Here is a 13,226-nt window from a genome sequence, read left to right as displayed (position 1 = left end):
GCCTCAGGTTTTGTACTTTTATAAGATAATATGTTTCATACTTTGCATAGTATATAATAAACAATTCACTGACACAATCTAATAAATAACATATACCATACACATGGTACACTTGACTGTGGTTTTATTAAAATAAGTTTTTGATGTAGTTGACTTCTTTCCACAAGGGAATAGACAAAGAGCTCAAATACAAGGGAGAAAGAACAAATTAAAAACCAGGGAATCTGAGTTATTGCTGGTCCATTTAGCAAAAATTTCCCAGGAGTATGCCTTTGTTTTTTGAAATTGAAGCAGTGCTACATCTTAATAGTTGACCAGCTGTTGTGTGCACCCCAGAAACAAACTGGGAAGCTTTCCTAAGTATAAGGCTTTCCAATTGGCTTCTGCATGTATGTATAAATATGTGAATGTGTGTTTCTGAATGAAGTTGGTCATACTGAGAAGGAAAAGGGAGTCAACCTTCCTGTATCAAATAATTATTTCTATGAGATAGGAACAAAGGATTTCACCTCCCCCTCCCCAGCTGTTACTAGGGGTACTTGTGGATCTTAGCAGGTTGTATGGTCTTAGTCAATCTTGGCTGAATAAATATATTCAGTTTCTCTGACTGAAGATGGTAAACTGTGACTGTACTACAAATTTAAATGAGAAATTTATATTTAAAAAGCCACAAAACTAAAAAAGAGTGAATAAAATGTAAATAGTTAAACTCTCAAATTATTCTTTCTGCAAGTTGGCAGCATTTATAATTTTGGAGTATTAAAGCTTAAAGCTAGCTTAAGGCTTTTGGGACACTAGATAGAGAGAGAGAAATAGAGAGATAGAAAGATGGAGCAAGAGACTGATGAGGAAGGACACCTGGGTGGCTCAGCGGTTTAGTGCCTGCCTTCAGCCCGAGGTGTGATCCTGAAGTCCAGGGATTGAGTCCCACATCAGGCTCCCTGCATGGAGCCTGCTTCTTCCTCTGCCTGTGTCTCTGCCTCTCTCTCTGTGTGTCTCATGAATAAATAAATAAAATCTTAAAAAAAAAAGAGACTGATGAGTAATCTGCCATCCTCAAGCAAAAATTACACCTGCCCTGGTGCTGATGCCATCTGCATGTACTATCTTCTATTCCTTCTCATTATTTTAGTCTCTCCCTCATATTTCATAAGGACTTGACCACCTGCTGATTGTCTTTTCGCTTTGCTGCCATTGACCACTCAATGCCCACTGGACAATTCAGCCAATACCTAGCCTAGTGGTACCTCTACCCCAAGACATCTGCCTTTACCCACACTTGTGATGTCGTCATCATCTGGAATGCTCTGGGATGAATCTCTGTCCTAACCTCTGAATAGCTCACTTCCTATTTGCAGTTTACCTTTTCTCTCTTCTCATTGTGATCTCTAGTCTCTGCCATCCATATTTTCCTGTCTAGATTTTAGGGTTATTTTCCTACTAAAAGTCCCCTCCCTTTTTTTTAGAGGCAGCTATATATATATATATATAAGATTATATATATATATAATATATATATATATAAGATTTTATTTATTTATTCATGAGAGACACACAGAGAGAGGCAGAGACACAGGCAGAGGGAGAAGCAGGCTTCATGCAGGGAGCCCGATGTGGGACTTGATCCTGGGACTTTGGGATCATGCCCTGGGCCACCCAGCACTGAAACCGCTGAGCCACCCAGGCATCCCTATATTTTTAATATAAAGACTGGGCATACAAGAAGCATTTTACATAAATTCCTAAGGGATGTAAATCCCTTGTTCAATGCCTTTTAGTTTCATACCAGTACTTTCTTCTCTCATTTTCCTACCAAACTGCAAATCTCATTTTGCAGGACTTGGGATCCCTGTAAGTAAATTCCTCATTCTGCATTCATTTCTAAATTCTCAGCACTTTTTCTTTAATCCTTCTTCAGATTCTGTGATCTTCTATTTCATCCAGAACAGTTTTTTTTTGTTTGTTTTTTTTTAAGCCCAAATGTTGCAGATTAGAAGCCTGAGGCTCAGTGAAATTTGTTCATGGTTCCCTGGCTAGATGTTGGTAGAGCCAAGTCAGGTTTTCTGAATTCGGTGACTTTTTTTCCTTAGAGTTTTTAAGTAATCTAAGAAAAATTCTATATACATCTTATGTATTTTAATAACTTTTTTTCTGAAATTAAATTTTATCGTGATTTTTGGTAATAGAAAAATGACCAGATTATTAGCTATAATCAAGGAAAGTTCTGTGAGCATACATATTACACCAGCAGGTGGCACTCTGCACTTGTATTTTGTTTAAACAACTCAATTTCTGACTAATGATAGGGGTTTTTCACAAACTACCAAACAATTTTGTGCAGGAAATTTCAATCCTTGGTTTTATGGCACATCAGGAGGTCTCCAATGATCTCGAAATGTGCCACAAAAATCTTATAGAATTATTAGAATTTTCTATAACTTAAGTAAAAACAGATTTTAATGGTTTTAGGAAGGAGAGGAAGTAGCAACTTAGATAAATGATAGATTTATGAAGAACTAGAAGAATGCCCTTGCCTATCTAAACTATCTCCCTTATCGATTTGCATTTGTGTTCTAAATTAATGTTATTCTCCCCTCTTCCTTACAGGTAAGGCTTTGACGAACCCATGCTGTGAAGGTGTTATCTGGATAGGCTAGACCATTGCATCACCCATACTTGTCAATACCACCACAACAGGAATTAGATTAATTTTAGTCATTTAATCACCCAGTAGTGATTTGAGTGCAAAGGACAAAGGCCAGAAAATCAGATGGAGGAAAGGATTAGTGAAGATAGATAGCTTGCAGTGAGGGTGTTTAGTGCCCTGATGATAATTTGTTCAGTTTTACACATTTTCTTGTCTCTTTTTTTTTCTTTCTTCTCTCTACTCCCCTTCCCCTCCTTTCCTCCTTCCCTCCTGGAAAGGAATCGCTGATCCCTTCACACTGCTTTAACAATGTGAAGGAATCCGTGTTGACAAGTATATACTTCAGAGGTAGCTTGGCTTGAGCCATTTTGTAAATACTTTCCTCTTACCTGCCTAAGATGGCTGGTTGCCAGGTGAGAGGACTCCAGGAGCAAGATCCCAAGGGGTGAGCCACCAGAAGTGGGAGCTAAGGGGGTGTTAGGGGAAGCTGCCCTGGGGCAGATCTCTAACATCAAGGAACTCCACTCCACCCCAACTCTCTAAAAAAGTATATTCACATGCACTCTACAGGAGAGCTGGCATTTGGACACTGGCCACCCAGAGGGCATCTGTGTCTTAGACACAGCAGCATCTGAAAATGGAAAGACACCACTTTTCTCTAATTTCTTTCCCTTGTTCAAAAAACCTAGGAGCTGAAAACAGAAGAGGAGGAGTGGAGGACGTAAAGAAAAGACAGAAAAAATAATATATATATATATATAGGAGATGAAAAAAAAGCTTAGAAAAAGAAAAAAAAGAGAGAGAAAAGTATGACCATTTAATACTTATATGCCATTGAGAGCAAGTGAAAAAATATGACAAAGAATAAAAATATTTTAAATATCTGTAATAGTGCCACCAGAGAGGCTAGCTGGGCTGCGGCTAAATGCCAACGACTCAGTGACTGAATATTGAACACATTTATCTCATCCATTCATTTATTTACTCAACAGATATCTGCTGAGCTCCTAGTAAGTGCCAGCTACTGGAGACATGATGGAAATAAAAACCAGATGTGATCCTTATTATAAAAAACTTACTATTTAGTGGAAGCTACAGATACTAATCAAATAACAATGACCATAAACTGGAAGGTATTTTGAGGGGAGAAACATGATTCTTCAAGGCTACATAGCAGTGCTCCATGTGGAGTAAACAAACAAAAATGGAAGCCTGGCACATAAATTTGCCCTGCTTTCTCTCTTCCAGGGACTACTCTTGAAGAATAGCTCATTCTTAAAGTCTTTCCAGAGAAGTTCCCATAGGGACCCCTGTGTTGAATTATTTAAACAAGGAGGCCATTAGACTGGGGTGGTTCTAATACCTTAGCAACCAACCAAAACAAACCAAAACCTAAGCCTGGAATGCCTCCTGGTCAAGATGGACTCTTAAAAATTTTAATATGCTTCTGTTTATTTTTTAACACGTACCCAACAACTTGCTGGCTGACTACAAAGTAAAGGTCACACAGCAGGGCATTCGTGTGTCACATCACATCCTTCCTCACTTCTTTTCCTTTTTTCCCTTACCCTAGGCCTTGGCCCTCTAGCCTCTAACTAAAGTATTACCATCTTGATTCTTGCCAAGGCTCTACTTTCTAGAGGCTAGGCTAAGATAAGGTGCTATTGGTGATAATCATGTGAGTAGTTTTAGAAGTCTCTAGGGATTAGCAGATCATCAAAGGGAGAGTTTGGAGTTAGTTTCTTTCCCACCTAGGCTTGTGAGCACCTGAGCACAAGCATTTGTATTTGTATTCAAAAGTCTGAATTTTCTGTCTCTAGCAGAGTCCTGGCACTCAGTAGGGACTCAGCAGATGCTGTAGCTGTTTTAAACTAAAGGACTGAAATATCTAAGAGTCATTTATGTACATTCTGTGTGAAGAAAACCTTAGATTTACTCAAAATACAAATTGATAAATAAAGTTAGTCAAAGAGGGATTACTTGCATCATTAAATAGCATCTTCAGAGAATGGTATAAAATAAGGAAAACCTCTAATAAAAAAAAACTAAACAAAATTTAGTTTGTCAGAAAATTGGTTTATACAAAACATATCCAGGATTATGTTCGTTTCTAAAAGAAACCAACCAGCACGTATACCTACCTGCTAGTGTCATTTGTAATCAAAGATCATTTGTGACAATATTGAAACGTTCTATAAAGTGTGGACTTTCTTAACATATGACAGAATTTCCAAACAGATTTTGAAAATATTCACAGAAGTATGCATGGTTAAAACAACTGTTCAAAAACTTAGATATTTTAAAAATGACCTGCCCTCTATAACACATGGCTTAATAACAAATATTTGTATTTTCGTTCACTAATGTGAAGTGCTTCTGATTTACCACATTTCTGTCTTTCAAAGTGTAACCATTTAAGTTAGGATCTCGAGGCTTCTATCCAGAGGCAGAGGGAGGCTCAGCGTTGAGTTCCTATGTCCCCAAGGTGGGACAAATTCAGCTCCAATACCAGGCTCATCTGCTTTCAAAGACTGGCTTTCAGGTTTTAAACTGTAACTTAACTACTGTTCAGTCCCCTTCTTTATAAACCGATGATCATAACACCCTCCTGATAGGCTCACTGTGTGGATGAAAAGGGATAAAGTATGCAAAAGTGCTTTGCAAAGTGTAAAGGGCTAGTTAAATGTGGATATTATTATTATTACTCAGGAAGAACACTTAGCTCATTGCTTAGTAATAGTGAGGCAAACAGTGTCACTAAATAAGACAATATAATGGGCTTAAGAGGCTCTAATTCAGTTTCTCCTCTTTATTCAAGCACACAATTGCATTCTAACACTTCACAGACAGCCTGAAATGGACCCTGTGGAGGCTGATAAGGAAAATTAGAACAAGGAGCTATTTGCTTCCTCATTTTAATAACTGAGTCAAGGAGGAGGCACTTCAATACAAAAAAAAAAAAAAAAAAAGAAGGAACACTTTCTCTTACTCAGTCCTCAGAAAGATAATGACTCCAATACAAAGCAGGCCTTTTGCAGTAAAGGATGAGGTAGTGCTCAAGGAGAGTTTTCCCTGCGTTTGAAGAAGGAGAAGGACATCACCATCAAAACAAAGTGCCTTACATGTGTAAAATCAGACTTAGATTTCGTCACCATTCACGGAGGATGGTCATTTTCACAGACTTTTTTTTTTTTTATAATAACTGAGGTTAAATGGGCCCTCAGTTATAGATGTCTGCTGGGTATCAATGCCTTTCAAATGAATTCACCTTTATTTGTATATTGGAAAGGAAAAGTTTTTCTTGATCCTCAAAGAGTGTCTGACTGGGTCTGAAAATTAAACTGACAAAGATTAATAGGAGAAAAGCACATAAACTTATATAAGTTCTATGTGACATGGGAGCCCTCATTAAGGAAATGAAGACTTGAAGACACATATTTGAATATTTTATGCTGGTTTGATTAAGACCGGGCAGTTGTGTAGAAATACAGTAGGTCAGAGTATGAGGTAAGGTAGTAAGTGGTGGGAAATTGAGCAAGTTCTGTTGCTTGGATTCTTCTTGGCGACCCTTTGTCTTTGGACATCGGCATGTTCCTTTCTTTCCAATATGGGATGGGGCCTCCCACATGAGGATATTATGACCTGTTTTAGGGGAGAAGGTGGTGGGGGGATCAAAGTGATCTCCTTGCTTCTGCTGTTTTCTCAAACTCCTTTGGCTTAAAATATTCAATATGCCAAGGTGCCATATTTTGGAGTAGTGTGTCCCAAACCTCATCAATATACATTTACCTGCTTTCATCATTATTCCTAGAGATAGATATAAAACTTCAATTGGATGTTAGTTGAGGAGAATGCAAAATCTGTTCCTTGTTTAGGCAACACAAGAGAAGGCCTCTATGAATGTACACACAGGAGTGCGTGTGTACTTGGGAGGCGTGTACATTTCTCTGCTAATGCTAAAACTCAGTGACTGATGATCTGAGATGTTTGAAATAAAATCTAAAGCACTGTAAGAGAACTTTTGAGACCAACGTCAATGTCTAGCATACAGTGCCTAGAATATAACATGTACACTGGAATTATTTGTGGAAAAATGGGTGGCATCTATATTCTATAATGACAAGAAAAAAAGGTTTGTGGTAATCCTTAGTTCCCAAATTTACAATGTTCTGTTTTACATGTTTTGCTTGGGGAGGTGATGGCTGTTCTTATATCTCAATGTTTTTAGTGATAGTATCTTCTCCTTTTCCATTTAGCCTCAAATTGTAAGCTAATATAGAATTTTAAAGTCCAAGGGGTGGGTGCTGGAAAACCTTGGAAACAATTGGTTATAATGTATGCCAGGGATTCTTTTCCTTTTTATGTAGAGTGAGTGTGTGCCACATGATTTGAGTCCCCATGGCTGAAACTCAGTGCAGCTGTGGTCCCTCGTTACATGCCAGGCTTTCATTTGGATTCTGGTTTGATCCTTTCTTGGCTGTGTAATTAGGGGCAAGTTATGTAAGCTTCCTGGGCCCGTTGAAACATTTGCTAATATAACACCTTTCTGATAAAATTGTTGTGAAAATTTAGACAGGTCGTGTATATAGAGCACTTCTATTTTTGTTAAATACTAAGTGGTCAGTCTTACCCAGTGTTTCAAGGTGAGGGTAATGCATAGCTGCTTTTGTGCCAACAAGTGACTATTTTTAAAGGCCTGTCCATTCCCTGCCTATTCACTGAGAGTGATTCTAGCATAGTGTCCTTTGCGGACAAGGATGGAATCGTTTTTGGAAGGATAGCAGGATTAACAGCAGGCACTATAACTTCATACTGGTAAACAGTCAAATCGAGACTTTTCCTCTGAATTCTAAGGGCATTTTGTACTTAAAATTAATTTCTTGGGGCATATTGAAGAATCAGATTTTTATCAACCAACTTTCCAGAATTTTTATGCTGCTGTTTCATTGTGTATTAAAATTTAGTTTTCTTTTATTTTTTTTTTAATTAAAGAAAGTTACTATAGCTAATTCTAGAAGTAGAGATGTGAATAGAAAAAAACTAAAAGGGCCTGTAATATCCCAGCCTGGAGACATTGGATTATATTTTTCATATTTCTCCTTGTATCTCTAAATATACTGATAAAATATGATTAAAATATACATCTTATTTTGTGACATTTTTGGTCAACTACATCATGACTACATTTCCATCAATAAATGCTACAGTGAGCCGTCACCAATCTACGTCAACAACGATCTTTCAGTGGTTCAACACTATTCTATAAGCTTTACATGTAGTAAGTCACATCCTCCTTAGAACAACCTATTTATAATAGTGCTCCTATTATACCTATTTTACAGATGAGAAAACTAAGGAATGAGAGACCTACTTATCTTAGGTTGTTCAACGAGTGTGTGGCAGAACCAGGATTTGAACACAACCGTTTCCCTACTAAATTCTCTTTTCTTTTCTCCTTCAAAATAATCTCAAAACTTTATTCTCTCTCTTCAAACCACCACTGCTCTAAGGATTCCTCAGCACCTTTCTGCATGTTTGGTAAAGGGTTTCCCATGTCTCCCTTCAAGGGGAGGAGTTATGCCACCCAACATGTGCCACTTTGGCATGTGGGTATGCCATTAGGCAATCAAGGCCAAGTTGACTCAAGAATGAGTTTTACCTCTTTCTGAACTGACTAAAGGAATTTAGATATGGGACCTAGCCCAGAAGGACTGCTATTATCAGAGATAACTTTTTATATGAAAAAAGTTTTACTGGGATGGCAGGGCAAACACTTGATAATCAAATATTTGGACTTCTTATCTTGCTCTGAATTGCCCTCCTCTTTGAAGCCTAGGCCTCTCTGTCCCCATTCCTTAGCTCAGGATGGCATATAAGCCTCAATTCCTCAACTGCCTTTGGGTCGCATATTTTTATGGCCTCCTGTATATACAAAATTAATTTTTTTCTCCCATTAATCTGTCCTTTGTCAATTTAACTGACAGTGAACCAAGAAGGGGAGAACGGAAAATTTTTCTTTTTTTTTTAAATTTTTCTTTCTGCACCCTTCCGCTGCTTATGCACAGCATGTCACTAAGATGCCTCTGCCATCAACTGCTCCTCTTGGCACAGCTTTCTTCTGCTAGTTTCTGCTATTGCTCCCTCACCCCAGGCCTCTCTCTTCAGGCTGCATCTTGCAGCAAGATTTAACTGAGTATCATGGATTAATATGCAGGAAATCCTGCACAAGGGCTCATTTAAACTGGCTGCTATATGGTACAGCTACTCTTTAACTGCTGTCCCCTCAGGGTCCCCTAGGGGGCTCCCTCCAGGCCCGCTCTCCTGCGCATCTCCAGGGACAAGAGTCATCTTCAAGAATTCCCAGTCTTTAAAGGATTTATACCCTAAAAACTATAGAACACTTCTGAAAGAAATTGAGGAAGACACAAAGAGATGGAAAAATATTCTATGCTCATGGATTGGAAGAATTAATATTGTGAAAATGTCAATGTTACCCAGAGCAATGTACACGTTTAATGCAATCCCTATCAAAATACCATGGACTTTCTTCAGAGAGTTAGAACAAATTATTTTAAGATTTGTGTGGAATCAGAAAAGACCCCGAATAGCCAGGGGAATTTTAAAAAAGAAAACCATAGCTGGGGGCCTCACAATACCAGATTTCAGGCTGTACTACAAAGCTGTGGTCATCAAGACAGTGTGGTACTGGCACAAAAACAGACACATAGATCAATGGAACAGAATAGAGAACCCAGAAGTGGACCCTCAACTTTATGGTCAACTAATATTCAATAAAGGAGGAAAGACTATCCACTGGAAGAAAGACAGTCTCTTCAATAAATGGTGCTGGGAAAATTGGACATCCACATGCAGAAGAATGAAACTAGACCACTCTCTTGCACCAGATACAAAGATAAACTCAAAATGGATGAAAGATCTAAATGTGAGACAAGATTCCATCAAAATCCTAGAGGAGAACACAGGCAACAGCCTTTTTGAACTCGGCCACAGTAACTTCTTGCAAGATACATCCACGAAGGCAAAAGAAACAAAAGCAAAAATGAACTATTGGGACTTCATCAAGATAAGAAGCTTCTGCACAGCAAAGGATACAGTCAACAAAACTCAAAGACAACCTACAGAATGGGAGAAGATATTTGCAAATGATGTATCAGATAAAGGGCTAGTTTCCAAGATCTATAAAGAACTTATTAAACTCAACACCAAAGAAACAAACAATCCAATCATGAAATGGGCAAAAGACATGAAGAGAAATCTCACAGAGGAAGACATAGACATGGCCAACATGCACATGAAAAAATGCTCTGCATCACTTGCCATCAGGGCAATGCAAATCCAAACCACAATGAGATACCACCTCACACCAGTGAGAATGGGGAAAATTAACAAGGCAGGAAACAACAAATGTTGGAGAGGATGCGGAGGAAAGGGAACCCTCTTACACTGTTGGTGGGAATGTGAACTGGTGCAGCCACTCTGGAAAACTGTGTGGAGGTTCCTCAAAGAGTTAAAAATAGACCTGCCCTACGACCCAGCAATTGCACCCTGGGGTTAGGGATTTACCCCAAAGATACAGATGCAATGAAACGCCGGGACACCTGCACCCTGATGTTTCTAGCAGCAATGTCCACAATAACCAAACCGTGGAAGGAGCCTCGGTGTCCATCGAAAGATGATGGATAAAGAAGATGTGGTCTATGTACACAATGGAATATTCCTCAGCCATTAGAAACGACAAACACCCACCATTTGCTTCAACGTGGATGGAACTGGAGGGTATTATGCTGAGTGAAGTAAGTCAATCGGAGAAGGACAACAGTGTATGTTCTCATTCATTTGGGGAATATGAATAATAGTGAAAGGGAATAGAAGGGAAGGGAGAAGAAATGTGTGGGAAATATCAGAAAGGGAGACAGAACATAAAGACTCCTAACTCTGGGAAACAAACTAGGGGTGGTGGAAGGGGAGGAGGGCGGGGGGTGGGGGTGAATGGGTGACGGGCACTGAGGGGGGCACTTGATGGGATGAGCACTGGGTGTTATTCTGTATGTTGGTAAATTGAACACCAATAAAAAATAAATTTATTATTAAAAAAATAATAAAAAAAGAATTTCCGGTCTTTGAGCTCAGATATTTGTCTCAGTCCAAGCTAAGTTACTAATTCTCATTGTCTGCCCTAAGTGGCCTCTGTCCAGCATGGCTGAAGAGGAAATAGCTGCTTCATTTAGAGAAGACTATTCCCACCCACGAGGGTGTGAAAGTCACGTTAGGAAAATTATATTAGAACATATTACCAAACATCAGCAAATGTGGGGTTATTCAGTCCTAATTAACACTGCATAAAGGACATCAAAAGTCCAGCTTAACTTTATTTTCTCTTGCATTAAAGCTTATTTCGACATGTGCTTTCTGCAGTCCTGTGGTCCTTCCTTCCATCACTTGGAAGCAACTGTTCAACACGTACCCTTTCAAGATCAGGTCGCAATTTGCAGCACATGAGCTACACATACATAGATAAGACATAAGCTATTCATCGGCAAATATTTTCCTCCATTTTCTTTCCTCCTTTTGTAAACACAATCAAGAGATAGAAACAGCTGCGGTTTAACCATTAACAACAACAACAAAATTTACTTCGAAGTAAAAAAAGAATCTGAATTCAGGTGATGTCACAGTGTCACAGCTTTCTTCAGGGCTATTCAGTGGATCCTTTCCTTAAATTTGTGTAACTAAAGATCATATGCAACAGTTCTTTTTTTTTTAATGATAGTCACAGAGAGAGAGAGAGGCAGAGACACAGGCAGAGGGAGAAGCAGGCTCCATGCACCGGGAGCCCGATGTGGGATTCGATTCCGGGTCTCCAGGATCGCGCCCTGGGCCAAAGGCAGGCGCCAAACCGCTGCGCCACCCAGGGATCCACTGCAACAGTTCTTAAAAACAAATGTAACTGAATGCTAAGTTGAATTCATCCTTTTTTTTTCTTTTTTACTTTGCCAAATATGTTTTTTTAATTTAAATTCAATTAGCCAATATATAGTACGTCATTAGTTTCAGATGTAGTGTTCAAAAATTCATCAGTTGCTCCTAACACCCAGTGCTCATCACATCACGTCCCCTCCTTAATGCCCATCACCCAGTTATACACTCCCCCCCATAAATTGAATTTATTTAGGCAGAACATTGTTGTATCTTATTTTCCTGGCGACGTGGAAAAATGGTTTTGGTTCAGGTCGTAATCTCAGGGTTTGGTGATTGAGCCTTGCACTGGGCTCCAGCCCCACATTGGGCTCCCCTCTCATCTGGGAGTCTGCTTGGGATTCTCTGTCTCCCTCTTCCTCTGTCCCTCCCCGGGCTCATGATCTCTCTTGCTCTCTCTCTCTTTAAAATAAACAAATAAATAAAATATTTTAAAAAGTTCGTTTTCCTAGGATCTATTATCAAAGTATTTCTAAAAAATACAAAAAAAGCTAATAATAGCAAAACAAAATGTGGAATAGCAAAACAAAAACAACCCCCCCAAACAACAATAAAATAGCCTACCCTCCCATTTCACTAAGTAAACTTAGATATAATTAAAAATTTAATATAGATATAATTTAAAATAATTAAAAATATCTTTTAACAACACTTTCAATGATTACATAATATCATGTTGTATAGATGATCCACATTTATCAAACCATTTAGCTATTGTACATTTATATTATTTGTAATTCTCCATTGTTTTAACACAGTATAGTAGGTAATCTCCAAATATTACATAGGCAAGCATACAGTGATTATCTTCAAATGGCAGATTTGGGTGACTTTTATTTTTATTTGCTTAGTTTTATTAGTGAATTCTACAAGACATCTAAGGAAGAAATAATAATAATTCTACACAAACTCATGCAGAAAATTGAAAAGGAGACAGTGCTTTCCAATTCATTCTATGAAGTTGTCAAAACTAGGTACCAGAAGACAAGGACATTACAGTGCTCACTTCGGCAGCACATATACTAAAATTGGAAGGCATACAGAGAAGATCAGCATGGCCCCTGTGCAAGAATGACACGCAAATTTGTGAAGTGTTCCATATTTTTATGAATAAATAAACAAAATCTTTAAAATAAAAGACAAGGGCATTACAAGAAAACTATAGGCTAATATCCTCATTAACATAGGTAAAAAATTCTAAACTAAAGCAGATTAAGTCCAAAAATATAAGCGTATACATTAGGATCAAGTGTATTTATCCCAGGAACACAAGGGTGATTTAACATTCTAAATCAATCAATTAAATTACCATATTAACAAACTTGAAAAGAAAATCAATATGATCATCTCAATAGATGCAGGAAAAATATTTGATAAAATGTGACATTTCCTGCTAATAAAAGTACACAGCAAAACAGGAATAAAGGGAATTCCTTAACCCAATAAAGGGCATCTATGAGAAACCTACACCTAACATCAAATGTAATGGTAAACACTTTCTCCCTAAGATAAGAAACAAGACAAGGATTTCTGCTGTCACCATTTCTATTTAACCTTCTAGTGGAGGTTCTAGCCAGTGCAA

The 13,226-nt window shown here is 38.2% G+C and overlaps 1 non-coding gene across 1 annotated transcript; it reads left to right on the top strand.

Moving 5' to 3' along the window:
* Positions 1-12,642: 12,642 nt before the first annotated feature.
* On the top strand, positions 12,643-12,750 carry LOC129521381 (U6 spliceosomal RNA). The gene has a single exon (XR_008666800.1). It is a non-coding gene; the product is annotated as a U6 spliceosomal RNA (small nuclear RNA).
* Positions 12,751-13,226: the final 476 nt, after the last annotated feature.

Source organism: Nyctereutes procyonoides, unplaced genomic scaffold (assembly GCF_905146905.1).
Source record: "Nyctereutes procyonoides isolate TBG_1078 unplaced genomic scaffold, NYPRO_anot_genome, whole genome shotgun sequence".
NCBI classification, from domain to species: Eukaryota; Metazoa; Chordata; class Mammalia; order Carnivora; family Canidae; genus Nyctereutes; species Nyctereutes procyonoides.
This window is presented reverse-complemented; position numbering and strand designations above follow the sequence as displayed.